The sequence below is a fragment of the Dasypus novemcinctus genome, chromosome 2 (genome assembly GCF_030445035.2).
Source record: "Dasypus novemcinctus isolate mDasNov1 chromosome 2, mDasNov1.1.hap2, whole genome shotgun sequence".
NCBI lineage: Eukaryota > Metazoa > Chordata > Mammalia > Cingulata > Dasypodidae > Dasypus > Dasypus novemcinctus.
In genome coordinates, this window is record NC_080674.1 from 125,397,863 (window position 1) to 125,411,645 (window position 13,783).

Genomic DNA, 13,783 nt, shown 5'->3' on the forward strand with positions numbered 1-13,783 from the left:
AAGCTGAGCTGCACACAAACATCTCGGGAGTGTGTAATTACTTTAACTTCCTCAGCCCCTAGGTGGGATAATTGTGAGGCATACGTTTTAAAACACTACCCAGCGTTTCCCCATGTGTCCCTAAAGGACTGAGCTCCAACTGCTTATTAGGGTATCTGGCTTAGAAAACCTTTCTCATATCACTTCTCCCACTCTTCTACAATGTTCCCTATACCTCCCAAATAAACTATTTACACTCAAACATTTGTCTCAAGGGAGAACGCAAACTAAGAAAACTATATTATTTGATCTTAGATCTTTCTACACTGTCTTACTAGGATTTTAATTATGGCTAGTTCTTTACACAAAGTTTTAAAGACATGGGCAATAAATATATCTTGGCACTGGTAATAAACTCTTAGACACTGAAGTACAGGTAATCAATCTCACCAGAAAAGGGAAAAAAACCTTAACTAGCATGCTTACTTCAAAATTTCTGACCCAGATAAATGCAAAACCCAATAGTACGGTATTGCTCATTATATAACTCTACTCTTTATTTCCTGTAGGAATTAGAATACAATTGATTGGCAAATAATCATATTTCCTTGTAATGGACCTGCAAAATATAAAAAGGAAATGTGACAAAAACTACATAAAGAAGGAAAACAGAGAGATATGGGAGCAGAGAATGTATATGCTATTGAAGTTAAGTTGGCATCATTTCAAATAGTAGGTTACAGACTTAGTTTAATACAAATCCCAGGGTAACCACAAAGAAAATATTTTTAAAATATACAGAAATATAAATGAGAAAGGGATCAATAGTTACATCATGAAAAACCAACAATACACAAAGGGAGGCGGCAATAAAAGAAATGAGAGACAAAAAAGATGTGATACATTAACAAAGTACAGATACAAGACACACTTTTGTCCCAGAAAAATAGCTAGAGGACAGGCAGAAACAGCCTGCAGAAAAAAAAGGTTCTTGGGTTTAGGACACCAGAGGAAGGCTGGACACAACCCAGAAGAAAGAGGGGCAAAGGAAAATAATCTCAGCGGAAAGATAGTAACTAGAAGCTGCAGCTGTAGCCACAGGCACCTTCCCCATATTCCAAGCAGACAGCTTTGAACTCTCTGGCCTCTGGCTGGTGGCTACAGACAGAAGGAACCTCAAGTCTCTACCTTCCCAGGAAACAGGCAAGAGAGGGACATTGCCTAAGGCTGATTCAGCTTTTGGCCAACAAATGTGGCTGGCTGTGACTCGCGAACACTTCCAGGACAGGTGGAGCCACACCATTTTTTGCCTTGGGAGCTGGCACAGGACTGAAGAGACCCTCTCAATCACCCTCCCTACTGACCAGGACTGGTGTTGAGGTCATGGAGAGGAGTGGAATTATTTCCTACCTGAGAAAACAACCGCCAGCAAAGGCTGGAGAACAACCTCTGAGAAAGCTGAATTGTGAGGTTCTGAATAGCCTTGAGGCAGGAGTCTCTGCCACACTGTGACTGTCCGTGTTGTTGTGAACATACTCCGACCAGTCTTTAACTGACAGGACTACTGAGGATCACCAGCTGCTGGCAAACCAAGGAAGTGCATGTGAGGAAATTAAAAGTAAATAAGTAAAAAAGGCTTTTTCTGACCTTTATAGCCTCCTTCCCCAAGGCCTATGGACACAGGTAGGTCTGCAACCCATTACTGAGTCCATGGCCCAGATTTGAGCAACTAAGTAGGGAAATTCCTAAAGAGTTAAATACAAGTAGAATCAAGAATCAAAGAAAGGCAGTAACACGCAACCTCCCATCACTAAACCCTACACACAAGAGAGAAATTGAGCATCAGAGTAAACCCACCATCCTAATCAGATGCCTAGACAACAGCAAAAAATTACAACCATACTAAGAAAATGGAAGAAATGGATCAAGCAAAGGAATATAACAAAGCCCCAAAAGAGAAACAGGATTTGAGTCAACTATCAATGAATTTCATGCAAATTACCTAAATCAAATCAATGAGGTAAAACAAACAAACAAATGAAAAAACCAACTCTCATTTAGGGAGCAGATGTAGCTCAGTGGTTGATCACATGCTTCCCATTTACAGGGTCCTGGGTTCAATCCCAGGTACCGCCTAAAAAAATAGAACACTAGCGGTAAACAGCAGATTCAAAATGATAAAAGAAAGTATAAGTGATGCAGAAGACAGAAGAGCTAAACTTGAAGAGAGAAAAGAATGGAAAAAATTAAGCAGGGGTTCAAGGAGATGAATGATAACACAAAGTTCAACAACATATGTTTCAAGAGAGTTCCAGAAGGAGAAAAGAAGGGAAATGGGGCAAAAATTGTATTTGGGGGAATAATGGCTGATAACTTCCCAACTCTCATGAAAGAAATGAATTTACATGTCCAAGAAGCACAGCGCATGAAGAGAGAGGCTTGAAAGAGACTGTAGAAGGCAGGATTGGCAGAAAGGATAGACAAAAGAGAAAAAAACGCTAGCAAAAATAAGATATTACAAAGGAAAGTTAAAGAATAAAATGTAAGTAAATAATGCATTTACACTAATATCATAAAGTGTGAATGGATTTAACTCCCCAATCAAAAGATATAGGCTGACAGAATGGATAAAAAAAACATGAGTGATCCATATGCTACCTACAAGAGACTCGTGTTAGACCCAGGGATACAAATCACCTGAAAGCAAAAATTGGAAAAAGGTATTACACACAGTGGCCAAAAAAGAGCAGGGGTAGCTATACTAATATCAGGAAAAAAAGACCATAAATGTGAAAAAGTTACAAGAGATACAGATGGCCATTATATACTTGTAAAAGGGACAATCCACTAGAAAGAAATAACAAGCATAAATATCTACAGACCTAATCAAAGGGCCCCAAAATGCACAACACAAGCTCTTATAAAACTGAAGGGAGAAACAGACATCTCTACAATAATAGTTGGAGACTTCAACATAACCCTAACATCATTAGACAGAACTAGACAAAAGAGCTAGAAGACAAGGAAACACAGAACTTCAACAATATGATAAATGAGCTAGACCTAACAGACATATTCAGAACACTGCATCCCAAACAGCAAGTTATACATTCTTCTCAAGTGCTTATGGATCTTCCTCTAGGACGGACCACATATTGGGTCACAAGGTAGTTCTTGATAAATATAAAAAGACTGAAATTGGTAAGCTGATGTGCCTCAGTGGTTGAGTGCCAGCTTCCTACACTCTAGGTCCTGGGTTCAAACTCTGACACCAGTAACTAAAAAAATAGACTGATATTATACAAAGCACCTTCTTCAGATCATAATGGCATGAAACTGGAAATCAATAATAGATGGGAAAGGGGGGAATTCGCCAATATGTGGAGGCTACACAACACACTCCTAAATAATCAGTGGGTCAAGAAAGAAACTGTAAGTGAAATACGTAAATGTATTGAGACAAATGAAAACAAGAACACAACTTATCAAAACTTATGGCATACAGTAAAGGCAGCGATGAGAGGGAAATTTATAGCCCTAAACACCTATATTTAAAAAGAAAAAAAGTTAAATTCAAAGATCTAACTGAAAAGCTGGAGAAACTAGAAAAAGAACAGCAAACTAATCCCAAAGCAAGCAAAAGGAAAGAAATAACGAAGATAGTAAGAGATAACAATTGAGACAAAAAAAAAAAAAGAGAGAAAATCAACAAAACCAAAAGTTGGTTCTTTGAGAAGATCAAGAAAATTTACAAACCCTTAGCTAGAAAAACAAAGAAAAAAGAGAGACAATACAGATAAATAAAATCAGATATAAAAGGGGGAAAATTATGACTGACCCCACAGAAATAAAAATGACCGTAAGAGGGTAATATGAGAAACTATATGCCAACAAACTAGACAACCCAGATGAAATGGACAAATTCCAAGCAACATACAAACAACTTACACTGACTCTACAAGAAATACAAGAACTTAACAAACCTCCCAGGTTCGGTCCCCAGTTCCTCCTGAAAAAAACAAAAACAAAACAAGCAAAAGACAAAAAAAAAAAAATTCATCTCAGGGAAGTCGATGTGACAAAGCACACGCTTCCCACATATGAGGTCCCAGGTTCAATCTCCAGCCCCTGGTAGGTCCAAATACATATATATATATATTCTCAACAAAATACTTACAAATAGAATCCAACAGCATATCAGAAGACTTATAGACCATGACAAGTAGGATTGATTCCTGCTATGCAACAGAGGTTAAACATAAGAAAATGATTAATATAATACACCACATTAAGAAGGAAAATTCCTCAATATGATAAAGGGCATATATGAAAAACCTAGAGCCAACATCATACTCAATGGGGAAAAGCTGAAAGCTTTCCCTCTAAAATCGGGAAGAAGACAAAGATGCCCACTATCACTACGGTCATTCAGTATTGTGCTAGAAGTTCTAGCTTAGAGCAATTAGATAAGAAAAAAAATAAAAGACATCCAAATAGGAAAAGGGTAAGTAAAACTCTCATGATTTGCAGATGACATGATCCTATATTTAGAATTTATTTTTAAAGAATATTCTGAAATGTCTACAACAAAGCTATTTTAGCTAATAAGTGAGTTCAGCAGAGTGGCAGGGTATAAGATCAACTCGCAAGTATCAGTATGTGTCTGTACACTAGGACTGAACAATCTCAGAAGGAAATCAGGGAGAAAATTCCATGTTCAATAGCAACAAAAAGACTTAAATGCCTAGTAATTAATGTAAACAAAGAAGTACAGGACCTAACTACAAAGCAATGCTAAAAGAAATCAAAGACAACCTAAGCAAATATAAAGACATTCCATGTTCATGGATTAGAAGACTAAATATCATGAAGATGTCAATCCTACCCAAACTGATTTATAGATGCACTGCAATACCTATCAAAATTCCAACAGCCTCCCTTACAGAAATAGAAGACAATTACCAAATTCATTTGGAAGAGAAAGTGCATCCGAAGAGCCAAAAGCATTCTAAAAAAGAAGAGCAACAAAGGAGGAATTTCACTGCCTGACCTTGAAACATATTACAAGGATAAAGTGGTCAAAACAGCATGGTAGGGAGATGTGGCTCAAGCAGTTGAGCACCCACCTCCCACATGGGAGGTCCTGGGTTTGGTTCCTAGTGCCTCCTAAAGAAGACAAACAATGAGTAGACATCAAGCAAAAACAATGAGCAGACAATGAGAAAAAAATGAGCAGAAAACAAGCAAACAAGGAGCAAAAACAACAACAACATGCAGGCAATGAGGAAAAAATGAGCAAACAATGCATGCAAACAACAAGCAAAAACAACAAGCAAATAGATAAAGGAGCCATCTGGGGTAGTGGGGGACAATGGTATTGGCACAAAGGGAGAGACATTGATCACTGGAATAGAATTGAGAGTCGAGAAATAAACCCTTACCTCTATGGTCAACTGGTTTACAACAAACCTAACAAGTCCTTGCTAGTGGGGCAAAACAGTCTCTTCAACAAATGGTGCTAGAAGAACTGTATATCCATAACCAAAAGAATGAAAGAACATCCATCAGCCATGTGGGACATAAGCCCCCTCTCAATTTAGAGGTGAAGTGGACATCACCATCCTAGGGTCCACAGGATGGAGGAATAACATATGGATTAGAGTGGACTTACTGGTATTCTACTATAGAACTATTGTGACTCTAGCAATTGAAGAAATTGTATCATTGATGTGGAGACAGTGGCCATGGTAGTTGCTGAAGGCAGGGAGAGGGTAGAAGAGATGTGATGTGGGGGCATTTTTGCGACTTGGAGTTGTCCTAAATGCTACTGCAGGGACAGATGCTGGACATTATATATCCTGCCATAACCCACTGAATATACTGGAGGAGAGTGTAAACTACAATATAAACTATAATCCATGTGGTGTAGCAGTGCTTCAAAATGTATTCACCAAATGCAATGAATGTACCACAATGACGAAAGAGGTTGCTGATTTGGGAGCAGTGGGGTGGGGAGTAGGGCATATGAGAACCTCTTATATAAAAAATATGCCCTTTATCATATTGAGGAATTTTCCTTCTATTCCTATCTTTTGAAGTGTTTTTATCAAGAGAGGGTGCTGGATTTTGTCAAATGCCTTTTCTGTATCCAGTGAGATGGTCATTTTATTTTTTTTTCATTTAAAAGTTTATTGTTGTAAGTATTAGTCAGTTAAAGGGGTGCTGATGCAAAATACCAGAAGCCTGTTGGCTTTTATAAAGGTTATTTATTTGCGGTAGGAGCTTACAGATACCAGGCCATAAAGAATTAGTTACTTCCCTCACCAAAGTCTATTTTCACATGTTGGAGCAAGATGGCTGCCCATGTCAGTGAAGGTTCAGGCTTCCTGAGTACCTCTTTTCCCGGGTCTCGCTTCTCTCTGGGCTCAGAGTTCCTCTCTTCCAGGGTTTTGCTTCTCTTTCCTCTGTTAGCTTACTTCCCAGGACTCAGCATCAAACTCCAGCATCAAAACTCGAACATTACAAACCCTTCAACTCTGTCCTTTGCCATGCCTTTTATCTGTGAGTCCCCACCTACCAAGGGGTGGGACTCAACACCCTACTGACTGACATGGCCTGATCAAAGCCCTAATCATAATTTAATCATTCCTAGGTACAGACTAGTTTGCAACGATAATCCGATATCTCTGCGATTCTTAACTATACTAAACTGCTACCAAGTATATTACTCATACATAAATAATAAGTGCATAGTATAAGTTGTGAATTTACTAAATAAACGTGTAACAGCATGCAGGGTCCTCATACCACACCCCACCACTAATACCTTGAATTGTTGTGAAACATTTTTAATAAAAGGGCACCTCAAAATATTACTGCTAAACAAAGTATCTTACATTTGGTATATTTTCCCCTCAACCCACCCTATTATTATTATTTATATCATTCATACATGAACATTCATAAAAAGATAAGTATAAGGTAAAAGCTGTGAACTTACAAAACCAATGTGCATAACATCATTCAGAGACCCCATATATCAACCCACCATCAACACCTTGCATTGTTGTAAGATATTTGTTACAAATTATGAAAGACTATTGTCACAGTCTTGCTACTAACTATAGTCCATATCTTATATTTGGTGTATTTTCCACCCAAACACACCCTATTATTATTTCTTAAATATGTTTTTATTATAGAAGTTGTGAACTTACAGAACAGTCATGCACATGTATAGAATTCTCATACAACACCCCTTCATCAACATAGCACACCGTGGTGGAACATATGTTACAGATTATGCAATAATATGATCGGGCTATTACCACCAACCATGGTCCATAGCATACATTTAGCACACTTTTTTGATACCTCCTATATGGTAGGCAGACACTCTATCTGTTGAGCCAAATCCACTTCCCCATGTTGATTCTTGTATAGGAACTGAAACAGAGTTCTTCTTTAAAATTTTAAAAATTTTATTCTATTTTATCTTTTTTGAATTTTTAAAATTTAATTGCCTTTTTTTAAAAAAAGATACATAGATCATACAAGATGTTACATTTTTTTAATAAAATTAATAAAATTAAACACCTTTGCACCTCAAAAGGTAAAAAGGCAGCTGACTCAACGGGAGAAAATACTTGGAAATCAAATATCTGACAAGGGTTTAATATCCATAATGTATAAAGATGCTGCAATAACATCATACAATAAAAAGACAAACGATCCAATTAAAAAATGGGAAAAAGACTTGAACAGACATTTGTCCAAAGAAGAAATATAAATGGAAAAAAAGAAGCGCATGAAAACAATGTTCAACACAACTAACAATTAGGGAAATGAAAATCAAAACTGCAATGGGGGATGTGGGAAGTGGGGTATATAGGAACCTCCTATATTTTTTAATGTAATATTTTGTGTGATCTATGTACCTTTTAAAAATTCCTTTAAAAAAAAACTAAAGGGAGGTAGACTTGGCCCAGTGGATAGAGCGTCCATCTACCACATAGGAGGTCCGAGGTTCAAACCCTGGGCCTCCTTGACCTGCGTGGAGCTGGCCCATGCACAGTGCTGATGCGGGCAAGGAGTGCCATGCCACTCAGGGGTGTCCCCCCAGATAGGGGAGCCCCACGCACAAGGAGTGCACCATAGGGAAAGCCGCCCAGCACAAAAGAAAGTGCAGCCTGACCAAGAATGGCACCGCACACATGGAGAACTGACACAGCAAGATGACACAACAAAAAGAGACACAGATTCCCATGCCGCTGATAACAACAGAAGCGGACAAAGACGACGACACAGCAAATAGACACAGAGAACAGACAACCAGGGTAGGGGGGGAGGGGAGAGAAATAAATTAATAAATAAATCTTAAAAAAAAAAACTACTACATTGGGGAGCAGGTATGGTTCGAGCAGTTGAGCACCTGCCTCCCACATGAGAGGTCCTGGATTCGGTTCCCAGTGCCTCCCAAAGAAAAAACAGACAACAAGCAGACAATGAGCAAAAATCAAAGAGCAACAACCAGCAGATAAAGAGGAAAAAATAAAACGAGCAAAGAGAAAAAAAGCAATGTGCAGACAACAAGCACAAATAAAAAGCCAAAAAACAACGAGCGAACAGATAAGGGAGCCAACTGGGAGGAAGGGTGGGTAACTACAATGACCGGAGCAGGTTGAGTGCCTGCTTCACACGTAATGAGGTACCAGGTTCAATTCCCCGTACTTCCTAAAAAAAAAAACTACAATGAGATATCATTTCACACCTATTAGAATGACCACTATTAAAAAGACAGAAAACTACAAATGTTGGAGAGGATGTGGAGAGATAGGAATGCTTACTCACTGTTTGTGGGAATGCAGAATGGTACAGCCACCATGGAGGACTATTTGGCAATTCCTGCGTATGTTGAATATAGGTTTGCCACATGACCTGGCAATACCACTACTAGTTATATACCCAGAAGAACTGAGAGCAGTGACACAAATAGACATCTGTACATCCATGTTTATACTGGTGTTATTCACAATAGCCTAAAGATGGAAAAAATCCAGGTGTCCACCAACCAAGGAATGGATAAACAAACTGGTACATACATAAGACAGAATATTATGTAGCTGTGAGAAGAAATGAAGTCATGAAGCATGTGACAACATGGATGAGCCTAGAGGACGTTATGCTGAGTGAAGCAAGCCAGATGCAAAAAGACAAATACTATAGGATTGTGCCATTATGAACATACTGTGTAAACTCACTGAGTTAATAACAAAAATACAGGTGGCCAGAAAATGCAATGGCAGAGAATGGAAAACTGAGAGTTAATCTGTACAGAACTGATAAAACGGTTGTTCGTAAATCTTTGGAAATGAATAGAAAAGGTGAAAGTACACCATAGCGTTTGTACTTAGCAGTGCTATTTATATGGATATGATAGTGGTGAAAGGGAAAGTCTAAGGGTAGGTATATTACTAGAAGGAAGCTAAATAATGAAACATGGGACTATATAACATAATTAAACCTCATGTGAAATACGAATATGGGTAATATTGTATATGTAAGACTGTTTTTACAAATTATAAATACAGATAAACTAGAGCTAAGAAACAGAATAGCAGCTACATACGGCAGGAAAAGCATCGAGACTGGGATGTGATAAGGCATTTTTTGTTAGTTTATTATTATTATTATTATTATTATTATTATTATTATTATTATTGGACTAATGAAAATGCCCTAATAATGACTGAAGAGATGAATACACAACTATGTGATTATACCAAATACTGATTGTACACTTTTGATAGATTATATGTTTTATTAATATGCATCGATAAATATGATTTGTTAAAAAAAAAGTTATGGGATACAGTAAAGGCAGTGGTGAGAGGGAAATTTATAATCCTCAATACTTGTATTAAAAAAGAAGAGCTAAAATCAAAGACCTAACTGCACACCTGGAGGAACTAGAAAAAGAACAGCAAACTAATCCCAAAGCAAACAGAAGGAAAGAAATAATAAAAATTAGGCAGAAATTAATGAAATGGAGACTATTTTTTTTAAGTAGGGAAAATAAAACCAAAAGTTGGTTCTTTGAGATCAACAAAATCAATAAGCCCTTAGCTAGATTAACAAAGAAAAAAAGAGAGAAGATGCAAATTTTTAAAATGTAATGCTAAATCACTGGTTCGTACTCAATGTATAAATATGTAATTTAAGACAGAAACTGCAAAAAGGTGGCAGACAGAGGGGTACAGAAATAAAGTGTATGTACGCTGTTGAAGCGAAGATGGTATCAGAGAAAACAAGAGTGTTGTAGATTTAGGATATTAAATTTAAGCCCCATGGTAACCACAAAGAAAATATCAGTGAATATGCAAACTCACAGAAACAGAAAGAATACTGATTACCAGGGGTGAAAGGCAAGGTAATGGAGAATTAATGCAAAATGAGTGTGGGATTCCTGTTTGAGGTAAGGGAAAGTTCTAGTAATAGATGGTGGTGAAGTTACTGCAATATTGTGAATTTGATTAATCCCATTGGACGGTATGCTTGGGAGGGGTTGGGATGAATTTATGTTGTATACACATATCCACAATAAAAATTAAATAAGTAAAAGATAAACTAAAGAGATAATGATAATTAAATGCAATACATAATACTGGATGGGATCTAAGAATGGAGAAGAAAAGAACATTACTGGGATATTAAATTAGAATATATAACATAAGCTATAAATTTCTTGAACTTGATAACTACATTTAAGGTGATTACATTAGTGAATATCCTGCTTTTTAGGAAATATACATGGAAGCGTTACATTTTCAAGGATTATGATGTTTGCAACCTGGTCTCAAATGTTCAGAAAGTGGAGAAAGAGAGAGAATGATACAACAAAGGTAACAAAATGTTAAAATTGGTGGATCTGGGTATTAAGTAGGTGGATCATGGTAATGGGGTGGTGGGGGTATGTTGAAGTTCTTTGTATGGACTATCCCATAAGTTTTAAATTATTTCAAAATTAAAAGATAAAAAAATTATGATAAAGCTAGCATATAATTTAGCCTTGGATTTGTATTTGAAACATTTTTTCTTCCAGCATCCTACTGAGTCCCCTCCACAACATTTTCAAATGTTACCTCCCCATCCCTTTAGATAACTTTTTTAAATGAATTGTTCTGACACTTCTCCTAGGTCTAAACACACAAGTCCTTTCTAGACATAAATGATCCATCCTTCTCAAAGGTTTACTGAGTGTCTGCTATGTAAACTATACACTATGTATACTATACACTAGAAAATAAAAAAAGATCCTTATACTTAAGATCCCTTTCCTCTGAGTCTTACAGTCCAGTCCAGCCCAAAGTTCAAAATATCCAATTTAGGATATTCTAAGAACACAGTAATAAAGATTATTCCTCCACATTACCACATTCTGTCCTGTTCCCCTTCTTGGAATGCTTTTCTTCTAACTGGATCCTTCTTTTACTTCAAATATCTACACAAATGCTATATTCTCTGTGATCTCTTCTGATACCATCCAGTTTTCTATCATAGTATCCCATTCCTTTCCTTTATTGCCTTTTTCTTCCTATCTGTAACTGTATTTTTTAGTTATTTGTTTATTGATTTACTGTCTGTCTCTAGTAATAGGCTGTAAACTCCAGACAGACAGACTCTGTATTCAACTGTATGGCCAGTGATTAGCAAAGCACTCAGTAAGCACTTGTGAGGAGCAAGGTCTGGAGTGGAGATACCCGAGTATAGGTGATAACTTACCCCTGAAAACTGTTAAGATCACCCATGGGAAGTATGTAGGGTTAATAAAGAAGAGGGCCAAGGATTGAAACCTGAAAACACCAAATATTTAGAACAGGGGTGTTTAACCAGGGATCCACAGAGGGTCTGTGGAAAGATTTCAGGGGTCCTGAAAAAAATGAACTGAATTACATGTCCAAAATGATGTGTGTGTTGCCTGGTCAAATACTACACCACAGTTTAATGTTCTTATTCAAGATAAACAACAACGGTCTGCACACTGACATGTCTTTAAAAAATAAAATTCAACTTCAACTTTCCTGTATTTTTGATGTATTGGATTATTATTTAAAGCATTAAGAAAGAAGCACAGGGAAGCAGACTTGGCTCAAGGGATAGGGCATCCGCCTACCACATGGGAGGTCCACGGTTCAAACCCCGGGTTTCCCTGACCCGTGTGGAGCTGGCCCATGCTCAGGGCTGATGCGCACAAGGTGTGCCCTGCCACGCAGGGGTGTCCCCCACGTAGGGGAGCCCCACATGCAAGGAGTGCACCCCGTAAGGAGAGCAGCTCAGCGCGAAAGGAAGTGCAGCCTGCCTAAGAATGGCGCCACACACACGGAGAGCTGACACAAGATGACACAACAAAAAGAAACAGATTCCCGGTGCCGCCAATAAGGATAGAAGCGGTCACAGAAGAACACACAGCGAATGGACACAGAGAGCAGACAACTGGAAGGGGGGACGGGGAGAGAAATAAAAAAAATAATTTTTTAAAAAGCTAATGAGAGGGAAACGGACTTTGGCCCAGTGGTTAGGGCGTCCGTCTACCACATGGGAGGTCCGCGGTTCAAGCCCCGGGCCTCCTTGACCCGTGTGGAGCTGGCCCATGCGCAGTGCTGATGCACGCAAGGAGTGCCGTGCTACACAGGGGTGTCCCCCGCGTAGGGGAGCCCCACGAGCAAGGAGTGCACCCATAAGGAGAGCCGCCCAGCGCGAAGGAGGGAGCAGTCTGCCGAGGAATGGCGCCGCCCACACTTCCCGTGCCGCTGACGACAACAGAAGCGGACAGAGAAACAAGACGCAGCAAAAAGACACAGAAACAGACAACCGGGGGAGGGGAGGGGAATTAAATAAATAAAAATAAATCTTTAAAAAAAAAAAAAAGCTAATGAGAAATATTAAAAAGAAAAAAAAGAAGCACATACATATAGTATTTAAATTTTTTTATTTTAAACTGCTATTTCAATATATGTAACTGATTTCCTTTGTAATTTTATTAATTAATGCATTTAAAAACATTATTCTGGTGAGGACGTATTGGTGTACATATGATATATTTATTAAATAATACACAGTATAGTGTGGACCTACTATGATTTTTATTTTGCTGTAGCATGTTCTGAGTGTGTGGATAACTGCCTGCAAAAAGGTCAGGAAGAATGGCAGAGATGGCTTTATGAGGCTATGGGAAAACTCGAATTTCTAAATGTTTGCCTAAAATGACCAATTGAACAGATACTGAATCGTGTTAGGTTATCAGGTACTGAAATTATGGGAAAGTAGTTAAATGCAATTCTGAAGAATCCTAAAATCTGATTTAAAGACATGCCAATGTTGAGTATCATAAAGTTATTTGCTGCTACATTCTGAGAAGGGGTCAGTGGTTTTCACCTGACTGGCAAAGGAGTGTGTGGAACAAAAAAGGTTAAAACCCCAGATTTAGAGTTTGAGTAAAACAAGCAAAGGAGATCAGTGTTTCAAGAACTGAGTTATGCTGAATGCTGTCAAAAAAAAACACCACGGGGAAGGCTGATGTGGCTCAAGTGATTGAGCTCCCGCCTACCACATGGGAGGCCCCAGGTTCAGTTCCCAGTGCCTCCTAAAAGACAAGCAACACAGGAAGCTGATGCCACATGCACAATCTAAAGGTTAAATTGTCAAGGGCAACAGAGAGGTGATAGCTGGAAACATTCAGTAACCAAGGGAAATGATCCTGAACACCTTGGAGGCAAAAAAAAGGTTATCTAAACAGCATGAAATT

The 13,783-nt window shown here is 38.2% G+C and overlaps 1 protein-coding gene across 1 annotated transcript in view; it reads right to left on the reverse strand.

Annotated features, from left to right (window-relative positions):
- Positions 1-13,783, reverse strand: part of DTWD2 (DTW domain containing 2) — a 139,013-nt gene that overhangs the window by 124,232 nt on the left and 998 nt on the right. The window lies entirely within an intron of this gene.